Source organism: Mustela nivalis, assembly GCF_964662115.1.
Source record: "Mustela nivalis genome assembly, chromosome: 15".
Classification (NCBI taxonomy): domain Eukaryota; kingdom Metazoa; phylum Chordata; class Mammalia; order Carnivora; family Mustelidae; genus Mustela; species Mustela nivalis.
In genome coordinates, this window is record NC_139034.1 from 58,144,050 (window position 1) to 58,162,245 (window position 18,196).

Here is an 18,196-nt window from a genome sequence, read left to right on the forward strand (position 1 = left end):
TTGTGATCTCTCTTCCTCTGTCAAATAAACAAATAAAATCTTTTAAAAAAAGTTTTCAGAAAATAATTTGTGCTGGTCAGGTTGAAATATGTATTCTACAATGTGTAGAAAAAATACTATGGAGGTCCCCATGGAGGTGTGACTAATTCTAACTTGGGGGAGGTAGAACAGGGGAAGGGGTCCCAGAGAATATCTGAGTTAGTTCTGAAAAGAATAGTATTTTATTGTTCTTCCTTTTTCACATCAAAGAAGCAATGAGAGGATTTTCTGAAGCACTTAGCCCAATGCCTAGCACACTGAATGCTCAAGAAAAAAAGTGGGGCATTCTAGGTGGGTGGAGCAAAATCTGCAAGACAAGGTGTGAGCATTATGGTTGTTTAGGGGAAATGTAGTTGGGTGCCTGGCATTGAGGATTGTTGTGAATGGCTGGCAGCCAGGGAGGATGGAGAGGAGAGAGAACAGTGGGAGGGTTTTGAAAGATAGCGTGGGTCAGAATATATAGGACACACTGCTGGCTGATGAGTTTAGACTGTATCTTACCACCAAGCAATGGAGAGCTAGTCAAGGGTTTTGAAGAGTGATGAAGTAAGATCAGACGTGTGTTCTAAAAGATAAGTTTGGTGGCAGGATGAAGGACGACTTAGAGAAGGAGGAGACTAGAAACTCTTCAGGGTGTCCTCTGTTTACACCGGGCATGATATGATCCAGAACAAAGGTATTGATGACAGGGGAGAACCTCTGAGGTAGTACCTGCAGAAGCTATAAATGTATTCCACCCACCTCACAGCATGTTTTGGCTACTTCCTGGATATTCATTTCACACCATCCTTCCCTGTCATGAGTTTTGTCTGTTGCGCTTCTGCCAGTTTTCTCTTTCAGGAGCTGCCTGCCAGCTATTAAGGCTAACATGGCTTTCTGAAATACCATAAGGCTTGAAAGCACTATTGAATTAAACATTAATTAATTAGCGAAGCCCCCCTCATAAGACAGATCCTTTTTAGCCAGAGAAAGCTAAATATCTAAATGTAGAGTATAAACATGACTGTGGTTCACTGTAATTGTGAAGAGTATGAAACAATTTACCTAGTGGTTTAAGATGGGTTTAAAGTGGGTTTAATAGAAACTCATTGCTGTCCAACTTAGCATTGCCCTTCCCTTCTTAAATAAAGAAAGTAGAAGAGTACAGACAAGGGCACCGAAGGCTAAGTGACTCACCATCTCCTTCTAGACAGCCCCGTTGCAGGAATCATTTGGAGACAGATTTTTCTTCCTCCAAATTCCCTGTGCTGTCTTGTGGATTTTGTTGCTAAGGAATCCAGCTAGGATTGAATGTACCTGGGAGGAGAAATTGAAGATTGCCTGGGTGTTGGGTCATTTTCCTCTCTGGGAATCACTAGCTTACCTTTACTAGGAAGGACCATGGCATATGAGGGAAGCCAAGAGGCTTGAGACTCAGTCTGGGCCTTAAGAAGCTTGCAGTTCAAATGACAAAACCAGACTTCAAATGGGGAATAGTTAACTCAGTGAGAGACTGTCAGAAGAGTCACCATCCATATTGTTTGCATAGTACTAAAGGCATGCTATCATCAGAAATAAGTCTCCAGTCTGTATTTGGTTCTCTGGCTACCTGAAAACCACTCTCGTCTCACAATGTCTTGCTCAGCCAGTATGTCAACCCGACCCTGGTTTGCAATGGTTGAATAAGAGAATTCCTTGTGTGATTCAAGTTGCATTAATCCTAAGGCGTTCAGAAGATGGAAAGATTGACTCAGCCCGGAAGCCTTTGATGCACAGGTGACACTGAAGGCTGGATGTGTCAGAGCAGGCAGGATCTGAGCAACTTTACATCTTCCTTTTTAGGTCGAGGAACTCAAATGCTGTTATGATGCTATTCAGAAGGGAGCAGGACATACCAACAGTATTTATCAACACACGTATACAGCTGCTGAGCCACAGAGAGGGGAAACAAGATGAGAAAACCATGCTTCCCACCCTGGAAAAGCTTCTGGATGGAAATGGAGAAATATTAGACTTAACATCTTTATATTTCTTGCATCTATCGGAAGATAACAACATCCTATCCATCTGGCCAAAGGTAGGCTGTTTTCTCCATCCAGGTGAAACAGGAGCGAAACACATGGAATTTCAGTTAACCAGTCATTCAAGCCATGCTCTTGCTATCCCTCTGAGTCTTCTTGAAAGGTCTTGAATCTGGGGCAATGGCACTGGGGCTATTTACTTTGCTGATTTCAGTGACACTGGCCTTCATGTCCTAAATTCTAAGAAAGTTCATTTGTCTTCTTTTCAAAACTTAATCTTACCCATAACCACCAAAGAGCAAGAATGTTAACTTTACTGCAGTAATCATTAAGTCTGAAGAATAATGGTTGGAATATTTATTGATGTTTGAATGACTTACATTTTTCAAATGCACTCCAATGGGAAAAATACTTAAATTCATCTGCCTGCTTAATCTTTGTATTTTTAAAGAGATTCAGAATTACCATCATATTTCTACAGTTATGGTGATGAAGAAAACCATTGTTATACTGATTTGTTTAATTTCTGTTCATAATTCAGCAATACTACAATCCCGAGGTCATATTCATCATTGTTCCTGCATGCCCTTCCCCTACGCTGTTTGTCTTCCTACTTTCTACCCCATCTCTGCTCAAGGCATTCAGTATCCTTCCTGTAATCAGCAAGAATCCGAACACTGGGAGCCTCTTTGTCTTCTCCCCTTCCTTTAGCTCTGTATCTAGTTACTGGTCAAATTATGTCTTGCCATGTTGCTTTTCCCAGATCTGTTCTCTTCTATTACCTCAGTAATGAAATCTAGTTTTTAATTGCCTTTAATGGCTGTGCAAAATAAAGACTACATCTCCCAGTATTTCCTAATTGCTGGATGTGTTTCTGCGTTTTTGACCTGACAATGTTGCACAGCAACTTCTAGGAAGTTTCTTAAAAGATAATATGTGTGGTGTTTATCATATTATTTTTTGTCTATGTACTCCCTGGCTGGAACTCAAGCAGCCATTTTGAAACATGAGGCAGCATGTGATGTGATGAGCGCTGGGTGTTGTACACAACTGATCAATTATTGAATACTACATCTGAAACTAATGATGAACTGTATGTTGGCTAATTGAATTTAAATGGAAAAAAAAAAAAAGAAAGAAAGAAACATGAGGCAACAATGCTGAAGACAGTGGAGCAGCAAAGATAGCTGAGCGGTGGCCTGCTGGTGTGGAGCTCTCCTCCCAGCTCTGGACTAGGTAACTCTGAATTTCTTTCATGTGAGAGAAAAATAAATTTCTGTCTTTTAAAAAGGCCACTCTTTTGGGTTTTCTCTTACTTACATGAGTCAGATCTAATCCTGATTAATACACGTATGCTACTCTCACTTTCTTGCCATTCTTGCTATCACTATCAATCTCAGAAGAGACCAAGAAACATAGTGTAAGCCATAGAGTGGAAGGCTTAGCAGCCCAGGCTCTGGAATAACTCTTGTCTGATTCTTTGCTCTCTATCTAGCTATCTCTCTGCCTCAGTGTCTTCATTGTTAAATGGGGACCACAGAAGTCTATTGTCAGGAATGAATGAGATAATGCCTATGAAAAACTCATCTGGAGAGAGTCCAGTGACAAGTGCTCGATAAAGGATAGCTTCCCTTGGTATTATCATATTGTATAATTTAATCTAAGAGAGAGATCTTAGAACAAATGCCACCAGACGTGAGAGACTGATACAATAATTTACTAAACAGTAACCTGCCAGTCATACTCTTCTCAGATAAGTCATTTTTATGTTTATACCAAAATTTCATATTTGGAATATTTATGTTTACATTTAAACTCAAGGTGCCCAAATTTACAGGCCATATTAAATCACAGGCTTGAAACAATTAGGCTGCACATATAAATGTGACATATTTCTCGAAATATTTTTTTGGCATCATCTTTTATTCTGTCTTCTTTAGCATTGATGTCCCTTGTGCCCAGGTTTTCTGGTTTCTTCTATAATATTTACCACACCTGGAAGATTATTCCGCTTTTTTGCCCTAGGTTTTCTTTATGCAAACAGAAGGTTGTGAAACAGAATGTTGTCCAGTCAATCTCAGCAACCCCTTATTTCTGGATTAAAATTCAGACATTCAGTTAAGCACTTCTGCCAAATCTCATACTCCATTTATTTTTTTCTCTTCAAATATCCTTTAAAAATAAAGTTTAAAAACATTGATTAAATACTTTCATCTCAATAGTGTTCATGACCTGGCTGAAATCGGCAGCGTTCTTTAATTATTCTTAACAACCTAATGTGTTTTATTTTATGACCTATTTTCAGCTTTCAGGGCACCTGAATGACTCAGTTAGTTAAGCATCCCACTCCTGATTTCAGCTCCGGTCACGATCACAAGGTCCTGGGGTTTAGCCCCACACTGGGCTCCGTGCTCAGTGGGGAGTCTGCTTGGAATTCTCTCTCTCCTTCTCCCTCTGTGGCTCCCCACCCCCCACACTCTCTTTCTCTCTCTCTAAAATAAACGTACAAATCTTAAAAAAAAATAAAAACAGCTTTTGCTCAGCATGCAATTATTGACGTCCACTCTGCCACTGTAGCCCAACAACCATAGCAGATTTCCTGTTACTCTGGTCCATGTGCTCTTCTTGCGGCCTTTCCTGGGTCACTTCCTAAATCCTCCTACACATCACTGCCCAGAACTCGATCAAGTTACTCTCTTGCTCAATAGCTTTGGTTCACGTAGCTGTTTTCTCCTTAGCTGTCTCTCTATTATATTTTCTGTTCTTCCAGACAAATGCCACCGGCTCCATGAAACCTAACACCTTCAGCCAAATGTGACATTTCCATTCTTCTGCCTTCCCTTATCAAAAGGGAAAAATTCCTCCAAAGCATATGTTGTATAGAATTATTATGTTACCTCAAATTATCCAACTTTCTTATTTATGACTGACACAACTGGATACGAGCGAGCTAGATTCCCCTTGGCTTTTGCCTTGTTGAGTGTTTCTTTTCCTAAAGGTCATAGGGCAACAGGTTAGAAATCTAGGACTCAAAAATGTGAGCAGAGGTGAATACGTGAACAGCAAAATTGGAGAAGTCAGAGAAAAAAATTAAAATTGGAGTTGAGCCAAAGTTTAAATCATGTTGGATTAATGACCAAGCGAGTCAGAAACAAGCAAAGCTGAAGGAAATTGATAATGGGTCTTGGGAAACCACTTTGATTTCTAGCCAAAGTTCATGGCTGGCAGGACCAGTGGAAGGTAGATGATGGATTGCTGGATAGGAGACATGAAAGTACAAATCTAACAGGACCAATTAGCTCTGTATCTTGAAATGGCCTTAAAAAGTATTTTGCCATTTTTTAAAAAGTAGGGTGGGTGGGTGGTGTGACATTATTAGAAGGAGAGGCAGATGGTGTCACTAATTTGGATTGTCTCCCAAATGATGCCTCTTGGCTCTGTTCCTTGGATTGTGGATCACATTCTGTATTGTGTTGGGTGGCCAGCAGCCTCTTCAGGCAACAGCAAGGTAGAAGTGGGCTTAGTGGTGAGCTGGAAGTGAAAACCCTTGTTGCTATGGAATTGTGGAAGTACGCAGAATTAGCAACACGAAGGTGGGATTTGAGCTAAGTCAATCATTAGTACTTCTGCAAACTGCAATTTCTGGATATCCCAGAAGAGTTAATGCTGTGTATTAAATTGGGGGGATTTTCATGGACCCACTGTGGGTTTGTACAGAAGGCAAGGCTTAAAGCCCTGTCATGGTTTCTGTGAGAAATCTCCTGAGAGCTGTGTTTTCTTTGTAAGTGTTATAGTCTCCTAGTGTTATAGTCTCCTAGTGTTGCCATATTATAATGGTACTGTGTACGTCTATGTGTGTATGTGTGTGTGTTTGTGTATGTGTCTAACTCTTTCAACAGAGGAGTCAAAGCAATTTGGACTCTCCCTCCATAGTTCTTTCTTATTGCTCACTGAAACTCTTTTAATAGTCTCCTAATTGATATGCTTCTAGCTCTAGCCTTATATCCTGTAGTGCTTCATTTGTACTTCTAGGAAATCTTTGTGAAACACAAAGCTAATGGTTTTTCATTGCGTAAAATAATTTGGCCACATATCTAAAGGTGACATTCACCTACATGCCCTAAAAATGCAGTCTTTTATTGTAGACATGGCCCTTCACATCACGGCTTTTCAGTATATCTCCTGCTTTATACCACTGCAGTCCTTTGCTTTCCTCATGTCTCTGTATGCAGTTTACTCATACTCCAGATTGTTTCTCCTCCGTGTGCCTTGCTTACAGTACTGCCTCTGCCTGAAAATTCCTCCTGAATCTATCCTATTGAAAAATTGATCCTTCCAGACTCAATCCAAATGCAGTAGTTTTAATGATGACTTTCCAAGCCCCTTTAAATAAGTGACTTAGTCACTCTCTTCTGTCTGCCTTAATATTCCATGTATATGGTATTTATTTTTTTTATCATAACACTTATTTTTAATGTTTTAGTGTATCTTCATCATTTTTATTAGGGGAATAAAAATCTGTTATGATTATTGTTTTATGCAGAAAATATTCATTTAGATTGACCAAATATTTACCTGTTTTAAAATTTACTTTTCCTTTCTTCTGGCATGTCCACTCTTCCATTTGGGATCGTTTTCCTCCTGCCTGAAAAACTTCCTTTACTGTGTTATGTAGTATGAGCCACTGGTAATAAACTCTCTTAGTTTATATTGTCTGAAGAAATCTAAATTTCATCTTTTCATCTTCATTTGTTGATGGTGGTGTTTTTTGTTTTTTCTGTGTATGAGGTGATGTGTTGGTCCTTTTATGGTAATACGTCAATTTTTTCCCCCCTGTGGCTGCTTTTAAGGTTTCTTTTTTTTGTCTTTGGATTATACCAGTGTTTGCACCTACGTAGTCTTCTTTTTGTATTGATATAGTTTGTAGTTTGTAGGCTTCCTTGAACCTGTGGCTTGATTTTTTGTTGTTTTTTTCCCAGTGATTTCCCCCTTTTTTCTATTTGTTTAGTCTCTTTCTTTATTTCTTTATTTTTTAAATAAACATATAATGTATTATTAGCCCTAGGGGTAGAGGTCTGTGAATCACCAGGTTTACACAGTTAATAGCACTCACCATATCACATCCCCTTCCCATCCTCTCCCCCTTTTTAATGGGACTTCAATGCATATATATTAGATTTTTTGCACTATAACTTTAATGCCCCTTGCATAATTTTTTTATTCTTTTTTTCTACATTTCAACTACATATTTTTATGACCTATTTTCTGCTTTGCTTATTTTCCTTTCAACTGTGTCTAATCTGCTATGAAATTTATTAACCATTATTATTATTTTTTAAATGCTAGCATTTCTATTTGGCTTTTATTTATTATTTCCAGTTTACTACAAAAATCCCGTCTTGTCATCTGTCTTCATGACTATGGTAACTGCATTTAAAGTCTTTAGCTGATAGCTCCATTATTTGGATATTCTGTGTGTCTTTTCTTTACTGTCTGTGTTTCTCTTCATTTGCTTATATTTCTTTGTGTACTCATGGGTTAGGCTATTTTTGATTGATTACTAGATGATGTATCTAAAATATGAACTAATTTTGAAGTTTAGGATGGCATTATTATCTGCCAGAAATAATACATATTTATGTCTGAAAGGAGGATTTAGCACTCTGATTCTCAGTCCCTTTTTTTGGAACTGGCATATACCCCTAATGGAGACCTCTCGTCTCAAAAGCAGGCTCAACAGACTGGGTTTAATTCTTCTGCCAGATAGTCTTTACTGACTTAGTACTCTGATGTCTTCAACCACACACACACACACACACACACACACACACACACACACACACATATATAGTTTATCATTTCTAGTAGTTCTTGGTAAGAGGGTTGATCCATCATTACCAGAAATTGAAGTGTAAATGATTAATTTTAATTCACTGGGAAAATAACACAAAATCTTCCAAAGTAGAGAACACAAAGTTCTCTTGTTCTTGGTGAAGGGGGACCATAAGGAAGCATTTGTGGATTATTCCTAGCTTACTCTTAACTCAGTTATTTACCAAGAATTTACAGAGTCATACTAATAATTCTGATTTTCCATTTGGCAAGATGTGTACATGAATATGGGTTACTATATTTTTCTAGCCTCTTAAGTACTGTTCTTGCTATATATGTTTTTCCTGAGAAAACTATATTTCTAATCCTAATCATAATATAAAGGTTTCGATTATTTAGTAATGACATTTCTTTCACAAAGTCTTGTGAATTAAAATGTTCTCCCTAGGCACTCTTAGTTACTTGATGTGAAGGAGGGTGTTTTGGCTGAGACTCCTAGAAGTACATGAAGTTTGTTATCACACTCCCCCAGAGCACCTCTGTTTCCTCTTGGAAGACAGTCCTTTAACTGTCAAGTATTTCTCAGAGAAAAGGCTCTAGCCATTTCTTTATTAACTAGGGCCCTGAATTTAATTAGAGTTTAGAAATATATAAACATACTTGAAAGACTGAGATGCAACCCCCAAAAGCCACACTGATAGGAAGCCAACACAATTAGTTCTTGAGATCTTGAGAGAAAAATCATGTGAATGTATAAGGAATCATAATAAAGTGGGCCACAGTGAACGTAATTCCAAGTGCAGTGCAAGGCTGGGCTTGGCTGCCCTCCTTAGCAGCCCTACCACATGGCTGTACCCCCTGGTAGTATGATAAAAAGGATCCTGGTAGACATAGCTCTCTTGTGTGGAATTCTTCCTTTTTTAAGGCTGAATATCTGCTGAAGGTGTTTCTTTGTGCCTGAGAACCAGGTGAAAAGTGAATGAAGACTTGGTAGAAGATGGTGGAAATTCCAAGGCATTAGTATTGACGAGTGAAGATACTTTTTTCCTCTAGGGACAGTAGTGGTTCAAGGAAGAACATAGCCTTTGACAGAGAGAGGCATTGCTGAGTAGGGTGATGGTTAGGACATGGAGCAGATACACAGGGATAATTATAGTCAAAAGAGAGGAACCATAGAACCATGGTGCTGGGACTGTATTCTGTGTGACATGCTTTCCTTCACCTACTGGAGACTGTTATGGATCGAATGTCTTTGTCCTCCCAAAACTTACATGTTGAACCCTACCCCAAGTGTGGTGTTGTTAGGAGGTGGGGCCTGTGGACATAATTAGGATTATGTGAGTTCATGAAGGTTAGTGCCTTCACAAAGGAGATTAGTGTTCTTATAAGAGTCATGACAGAGCTCTCTCCCTCTCTGCTCTCTGCTTTGTGAGGACATAATGAAAAATCAGCAGCTTGCAACCCAGAATAGCAGTCAGAACTAAGACCAGGACTCTTATTGTGGCTTTAAAAAAGGTGGGAGCATGGAGGTTCTGTTATTCAAAAGGTGAGACTCTTTAATCTCACTTTAAAGACTACTTTTTTTTTTAAAGATTTTATTTATTTATTGGACAGAGATAGAGATCACAAGTAGGCAGAGAGGCAGGCAGAGAGAGAGGAAGGGAAGCAGGCTCCCCACTGAGAAGAAGCCTGATGTGGGGTTCGATCCTAGGACCCTGGGATCATGACCTGAGCCAAAGGCAGAAGCTTTAACCCACTTAGCCACCCAGGTGCCCCAAAATTTGATTTTTTAAGAGGAAGAGAGGAATGTCAATTGCTTAAATACTTCAGGATAAGGGATAGGGAAAAGGAAGAAATTGTATGAAGGACACCATTTTGGAAAATAAGAAGAATACTTTGATATTTACTAAATAATTTATAATATGTCAGAATATTGTGATGGGGTCTTGAGTCAGAGATAGAATTTGTGGACTTTTACTTCTAGAAGATAATTAATGTCTCGGGAGGAATATTATAGTGATGAAGACCTGAAAGACTGTTGCCAGAAAGCACCTAGAGATGTGTAGAATTATTCTGCTGTTCCAAATGTGAAATGGTGGATGTAAGAAATGACACCTGGCCCAAAAATGCATTATGAAAAAATAAGATTTCCCTAATGAAGCTAAGAAGTAACATTCTTGAAGATGTTTGTTGATGCAACCATATTTATAAATGCAATAGTTTCTTATCTTGCACAAACTGAGTAAAAAAAAGTGTCTAGTAACAAAAATTTGCACTAGGGAGGCTAGGGCTTGACCTGTTAATGCAGAGCAAGACACAATATCTGCTCTGAAGGAGCACATAAAACAAAAGTCATTTTATACCCAACAGTGCATTGCTGTGGAGCTATATTTGTCCGAGACAGATATAAATGCAACCAGACTAGAAATGCCATTTTCATGCTTGGAAACATAATCTAACTTCATACTAATTTGGAAGTCTGTGTGTTATCTGTTCTCTGATTGGGAGGTTTGTCAAAAAGCAATGCAATCTGATCTGACCATGTATTAAAGGCATGAGAACATCCATCTGTAACAGTTTTTATTATTTTCATCATGGAACATGGAATAAAATGTCTGATAACAGAAGACACCATATAGATATGTGGTCATTTTGCTGTAACAGACCATCTGCCTACCTCTGTACAACATGGTTGAAGAAGCATAAAATGAAGACCCAAATCCCTTTATATTCTTGAAGACCAGATGCCTTATGACATGACTGATGGTGGGGAGAGATCCACCCCAGTGTCTATCCAGAGGGTAGACATTAGGTAACAGGCAAAAGAACCAGCTGTCAGGAATCTGAAGCACCGTAGCATTTTGTAATTTCATCTTTACAATTTAGCACGGAACTGGAAAGTCTAGAATTAGTATTTTAAGAGTGAGCTTAGAAAAATAATGACACCATAGAACAGGCAAAATGTAGCTGTTTGCTATATTATACTAGCTATGACCAGTTCTTGAAAAAGTTATATTCTTGAGTTTTGTAATAAGCTCAATGACTCTTTTCTTGGGAAATCATGAATTTAGCGTTAAACATAATGCGGCTGACCAGGAACTCAGACATGAGCCGTTTTAATCCTGTGTCCAGGTAGGGAATGCTCCGTAAACCTGGTCACTGGAAAACAGAGAAGTATTCCAGAGCACTTCTACCCAAGGCAGAAGAATTTTATTATGCTTGACAGGGCACTGGGTGTAAAATGAAAAGTAGTAACAGTGATACTTTTGCAGAGACGAGCCTCTTCTGCTGAAGTATTTTAGTATGCTGCCCGATTAGAGACAATATGAGAAATGAGCCTCTCTGATTCTCATTTTTGGCTAAAAGTCTTGGCTAGCTTTGGGACAATCTGTTATTGCTGGCTATTGCTCTGTGGGTGAGTTAATGCCAGCCATTCAGATGCTCACTAAAATCTATATTCACGTGGAATGATGGTTTTCTGCTTCCAAGTGATCAGCTTGCCATTTCTTTTTCTGCAGCACAAGCAAAAAAAGCCTCGCTTTCTGCCCCTTGGCCTTGCTGGAGTTTTGGGCCTGCAGCTCACACTCTCTGTACTTGCTGAAGCTCGTTAGTCAGTTTACAGCCATCTGTCTTTGTAGCATTAACCCACTCGATTGGACACCATACTGTTGTTTTCTGTGTCTGTTCTGGTAAATTATGTGCATCCTGAGTTGTTCTAATGACATGCTGTTCTAATGACAGTTCCCTCAGAGGGGATCTGGGTAGAGACTACCTCTGGGAGAATCTCAGACTGTGGCAGATTTTGGCCCTGGAGCGGGTGGGGAGCAAATGGGAGGATTCAATAAGCGCAATCCTTGCTTCTGCTGGAGGACAGTGAAACAACGGGAATGTGCCGTCTCTTTCCGGCCAGTGGATATGGCTAGGATTCAGGGAAGCATAAGAATGAAATGGACCCTGAGGCCCTTCTCTAGGCCTGGTAGAAAACAATGCACAAAGGCGAATGACCACATGTGTACAGCTGGTAGGGCCATGAAGTTCCTCCTCTTCTTTCTCTAACTTGTCCCATGCCTGCCACATGATGAATTGTCTCCCTAAATTCTACTCATACTGCTGGGACGGGATAGAGATAAGTCGATAAAACAAGCCTGGGCTTCCCTGGAAGACCTCATACAGCTTTAGAAGCAGAGCTCGTACCTGTCGTAAGGAGAGAAGGCAGGACTCTGGGAGCAGAGCTAAAATAAATGTTTTTGAGGATTCTGTGGAAGACTTTTAAGAAATGCTGGGAGGAGACAGTATCTCAAGATTCTGCATGCTGTTTCAAGAGAGAAAGAAATGAAAGTGACAGTGGCTGTATGTGAAGCAAGGAAGCAATGTATCTTTTCTCCCATTTAACTATTAAAAATTCAATTTATAAATATAGATTTAGGGATGTTTATTTTATTGTATGGGTTTTAATCCAATTTCATCATTATTTTATTGCTCAGATTTTTCTCTTTCGGCCACGAGGAGTCCCTTCACATTGCTTCTTGCATCTAGGCTTATGCTTTCTCTGCCCCGACCTTGGAATCTACCACTTTTCTAAGGGGTCCTGGTTTTCTTTATTAGAGAATAATGTTAAAAACCAACATCTGGGAGCTAAATATATTAATTGCTATTGGGATGTTATTGCTACTATGCCCTTTCAGTGGACAAAACTAGGAAATAAATGTAGGCATATGCACTCTGCATATATACGCATCTGTATTTATTTCTGTATCTATCTGTAAGAATATTAAAATCTAGGGGTGCCTGGGTGGCACAGACAGTCCCCGTCAGGGGTTATGATCTCAGGGTCGTGGGATTGAGCCCTGCATTGGGTTTTGTGCTGAGAGCAGAGTCTGCTAAATTTCTTTCTCCCTCTCCCTCTGCTTCTGTATACCTCGCTGTCTCTCTCTCTCAAATAAATAAATAAATCTAAAAAAAAATTAAAATTCAGTTTATACTGTTCCTCTTATTCCAATCCAACACAGTAGGGTCCTTCCCTCTTTTCTTATTTTTAACTGCCTTCTTCAATTGTAAGAAACTTGGCTTCCATTATTGACAATATATTTACTTATTTGTTCAGTCCTTGTATACATATAAGGTAGTTTCAGAATTGCTAACTCATGCCTCTGTGAGAAACACATTTACTGACTAGAATACTATATTTGTGTATAGGATTTTTTGTCTTTAGGACCAGGCTTATTTTGACAATACATTTTATTTCCTCTCAAATTTAGTTTTCAAGGTGACCTTCTCCAATATGAAGTGTAGTGAGATAATTATCACCCAAATAGATTTTTGGTGGTACAGGTTATCACCAGAGCACAGCAATGTGCAAACTGTTTGCAGATAACAAACATACTTGTAATCTGAAAGAAAAAAATTCACCTAAAGTTCGCTTATTTCATAATTAGAAGTAGACACTTTGGTATAACTTCACCATTTTTCCTAGTATCAGCTCAAACATCAGTATTTCTGTGAAGTCTCAAAGCAACATACTAAATTAAGAGGGGAAGCCTATACCATCACAAACATTTTAGATTTCAATTACAGAATTAATAAATCAAAATGACTCAAAAGTTCACTGCAACTACCCTTTTGAATAGAACTTTGCTCCTTCAGAGAATTTCAAAATAGTAGATATTAATCCATGTTATGTCTGTATATCTATATCTTTATATATTATGTGGTAGCTTCTTATAGATTACTTGCACAGTTTAAAATCCCTAAAACTGGAAATTTTTCAAATCTAAAGGATACACAAATACTTCTTTGAAATTCCATCAGAACATTAAAATAAGATCATATTGACATTATATGAGTTAATATGGCAGAACTTAAATATGACAATGAATAAAAGTAATCCATTCACACAGTGCATATTAGTTGATTCTCTGTTGTATGCTAGATGTTGAGAAAACAGTTGTAATTAAAATGGACAAAAATCTCTGTCCTCACAAACTCATATTCCAGTGGGAGAAAGATAGGCAATAAACAAAAGAAATATATTGTATATTGGAAAATGGCAAATGATATGGAGAAAATAAAGCAGGACATGTAGGTAGGAAGTGTTAGATCAATTTAATCAGGATAGCCCTGGAAGGTATTCTTGAGAAAGTGACAATTAGGCAAAGACTTTGAATGGGAGGGGAGAATCTGGGGGTACAATCTGCATGCAGACCTCAAGGCATGACCGTATTTGGAGCATAGAGGTCAGGATGGCTGAAGTGAAATAAATTAGAGGGGTTTTTAAGAGCTGAGGATGGGAAGGTAGTGAGGTGGGTACAGGGGCAAATACCAAGAAGCAGGCTGAGAGTGGAGTGTCTTGAAGGTAACATTAGGGCTGTAGTCTTTATTTGCAGAGGTGAGCACTGGAGGCTGTTGAACAGAAGTGAGATGTGATCTAGATCCTGTTATTGCCATCCAACTAACCCTTCCACAAACTCCATTCCATGAATCCTGCTCTATGACTACCACCTCTTGTCTTTTCAGCTTACTTCCTCTAGAAACCCAACTTCCACAATTCTTTGATCCTGTGGTAACCTCCAATCCATGGATCTCAGCTCCATTCTTTCCTCCTTTATTCCTTGATGTCTTCCCCCTACTTCTTAGACTGGTGAAATCCTATGGTTGGTTAATCAGTATGATCATGCCATTCACTGCACTTTTCTTTGTAGTTGTGTGATAAAATCATAACCCTGGTTAAGTTTAGCTCCCCACATTCTATACCTGAATTGGTGCAGCTGAATGGGGCAGGAGAGAAATCACATCTTCAAGGACCTGTCTTTCTTTGAATTCATGACGATGAACCTCAGATACACTCTGAATGTCTTCAGGCAGTCATCCCAGGGTTTATACTCTACTGAGTGCTCATTCATGCTCCCACCCTCCTCCATGATTTATTACCTTTTGTCTTGCTTTAAACCTGCAACACATTCTCTACATCTTTCTCGTCTTGCCTACTATCTTACTAAAATAATTAAGAAACAAAACAGGATCATAGGGGAAGAGAGAGAAAAACAAAACAAGATGAAATCAGAGAGGGAGATGAACCGTAAGAGACTCTTTTATTTATTTATTTATTTATTTATAAATTTTTTTTAAATTTTTTATAAACATATATTTTTATCCACAGGGGTACAGGTGTATGAATCACCAGGTTTACACACTTCACAGCACTCACCAAAGCACATACTCTCCCCAATGTCCATAATCCCACCCCCTTCTCCCAAAACCCCTCCCCCCAGCAACCCTCAGTTTGTTTTGTGAGATTAAGTCACTTATGGTTTGTCTCCCTCCCAATCCCATCTTGTTTCATTTATTCTTCTCCTACCCACTTAAGCCTCCATGTTGCATCACCACTTCCTCATATCAGGGAGATCATATGATAGTTGTCTTTCTCTGTTTGACTTATTTCGCTAAGCATGATACGCTCTAGTTCCATCCATGTTGTCGCAAATGGCAAGATTTCATTTCTTTTGATGGCTGCATAGTATTCCATTGTGTATATATACCACATCTTCTTGATCCATTCATCTGTTGATGGACATCTAGGTTCTTTCCATAGTTTGGCTATTGTGGACATTGCTGCTATAAACATTCGGGTGCACGTGCCCCTTTGGATCACTACGTTTGTATCTTTAGGGTAAATACCCAATAGTGCAATTGCTGGGTCATAGGGCAGTTCTATTTTCAACATTCTGAGGAACCTCCATGCTGTTTTCCAGAGTGGCTGCACCAGCTTGCATTCCCACCAACAGTGCAGGAGGGTTCCCCTTTCTCCGCATCCTCGCCAGCATCTGTCATTTCCTGACTTGTTGATTTTAGCCATTCTGACTGGTGTGAGGTGATATCTCATTGTGGTTCTGATTTGTATTTCCCTGATGCCGAGTGATATGGAGCACTTTTTCATGTGTCTGTTGGCCATCTGGATGTCTTCTTTGCAGAAATGTCTGTTCATGTCCTCTGCCCATTTCTTGTTTGGATTATTTGTTCTTTGGGTGTTGAGTTTGCTAAGTTCTTTATAGATTCTGGACACTAGTCCTTTATCTGATATGTCATTTGCAAATATCTTCTCCCATTCTGTCAGTTGTCTTTTGATTTTGTTAACTGTTTCCTTTGCTGTGCAAAAGCTTTTGATCTTGATGAAATCCCAATAGTTCATTTTTGCCCTTGCTTCCCTTGCCTTTGGCGATGTTCCTAGGAAGATGTTGCTGCGGCTGAGGTCGAAGAGGTTGCTGCCTGTGTTCTCCTCAAGGATTTTGATGGATTCCTTTCGCACATTGAGGTCCTTCATCCATTTTGAGTCTATTTTTGTGTGTGGTGTAAGGAAATGGTCCAAGTTCATTTTTCTGCATGTGGCTGCCCAATTTTCCCAGCACCATTTATTGAAGAGGCTGTCTTTTTTCCATTGGACATTCTTTCCTGCTTTGTCAAAGATTAGTTGACTGTAGAGTTGAGGGTCTATTTCTGTTCCATTGATCTATGTGTCTGTTTTTGTGCCAGTACCATGCTGTCTTGATGATGACAGCTTTGTAATAGAGCTTGAAGTCCGGAATTGTGATGCCACCAACGTTGGCTTTCTTTTTCAATATCCCTTTGGCTATTCAAGGTCTTTTCTGGTTCCATATAAATTTTAGAATTATTTGTTCCATTTCTTTGAAAAAGATGGATGGTACTTTGATAGGAATTGCATTAAATGTGTAGATTGCTTTAGGTAGCATAGACATTTTCACAATATTTATTCTTCCAATCCAGGAGCATGGAACATTTTTCCATTTCTTTGTGTCTTCCTCAATTTCTTTCATGAGTACTTTATAGTTTTCTGAGTATAGATTCTGTGTCTCTTTGGTTAGGTTTATTCCTAGGTATCTTATGGTTTTGGATTCAATTGTAAATGGGATTGACTCCTTAATTTCTCTTTCTTCTGTCTTGCTGTTGGTGTAGAGAAATGCAACTGATTTCTGTGCATTGATTTTATATCCTGACACTTTACTGAATTCCTGTATAAGTTCTAGCAGTTTTGGAGTAGAGTCTTTTGGGTTTTCCACATATAGTATCATATCATCTGCGAAGAGTGATAATTTGACTTCTTCTTTGCCGATTTGGATGCCTTTAATTTCCTTTTGTTGTCTGATTGCTGAGGCTAGGACCTCTAGTACTATGTTGAATAGCAGTGGTGATAATGGACATCCCTGCCGTGTTCCTGACCTTAGCGGAAAAGCGTTCAGTTTTTCTCCATTGAGAATGATATTTGCGGTGGGTTTTTCATAGATGGCTTTGATGATATTGAGGTATGTGCCCTCTATCCCTACACTTTGAAGAGTTTTGATCAGGAAGGGATGCTGTACTTTGTCAAATGCTTTTTCAGCATCTATTGAGAGTATCATATGGTTCTTGTTCTTTCTTTTATTGATGTGTTGTATCACATTGACCAATTTGCGGATGTTGAACCAACCTTGCAGCCCTGGAATAAATCCCACTTGGTCGTGGTGAATAATCTTTTTAATGTACTGTTGAATCCTATTGGCTAGTATTTTGTTGAGTATTTTCGCATCTGTGTTCATCAAGGATATTGGTCTATAGCTCTCTTTTTTGGTGGGATCCTTGTCTGGTTTTGGGATCAAGGTGATGCTGGCCTCATAAAATGAGTTTGGAAGTTTTCCTTCCATTTCTATTTTTTGGAACAGTTTCAGGAGAATAGGAATTAGTTCTTCTTTAAATGTTTGGTAGAATTCCCCCGGGAAGCCGTCTGGCCCTGGGCTTTTGTTTGTTTGGAGATTTTTAATGACTGTTTCAATCTCCTTACTGGTTATGGGTCTGTTCAGGCTTTCTATTTCTTCCTGGTTCAGTTGTGGTAGTTTATATGTTTCTAGGAATGCATCCATTTCTTCCAGATTGTCAAATTTATTGGTGTAGAGTTGCTCATAGTATGTTCTTATAATAGTTTGTATTTCTTTGGTATTAGTTGTGATCTCTCCTCTTTCATTCATGATTTTATTTATTTGGGTCCTTTCTCTTTTCTTTTTGATAAGTTGGGCCAGGGGTTTATCAATTTTATTAATTCTTTCAAAGAACCAGCTCCTACTTTCGTTGATTTGTTCTGTTGTTTTTTTGGTTTCTATTTCCTTGATTTCTGCTCTGATCTTTATGATTTCTCTTCTCCTGCTGGGCTTAGGGTTTCTTTCTTGTTCTTTCTCCAGCTCCTTTAGGTGTAGGGGTAGGTTGTGTACCTGAGACCTTTCTTGTTTCTTGAGAAAGGCTTGTACCCCTATATATTTTTCTCTCAGGACTGCCTTTGTTGT

The 18,196-nt window shown here is 38.9% G+C and overlaps 1 long non-coding RNA gene across 1 annotated transcript in view; it reads left to right on the plus strand.

Annotated features, from left to right (window-relative positions):
* Window positions 1-1,866: 1,866 nt before the first annotated feature.
* LOC309849037 overlaps window positions 1,867-18,196 on the plus strand; it is a 117,207-nt gene continuing 100,877 nt past the window's right edge. The window contains exon 1 of the long non-coding RNA XR_014303444.1: window positions 1,867-2,095. This is a non-coding gene — a long non-coding RNA (uncharacterized lncRNA). The remainder of the gene's footprint in view (window positions 2,096-18,196) is intronic.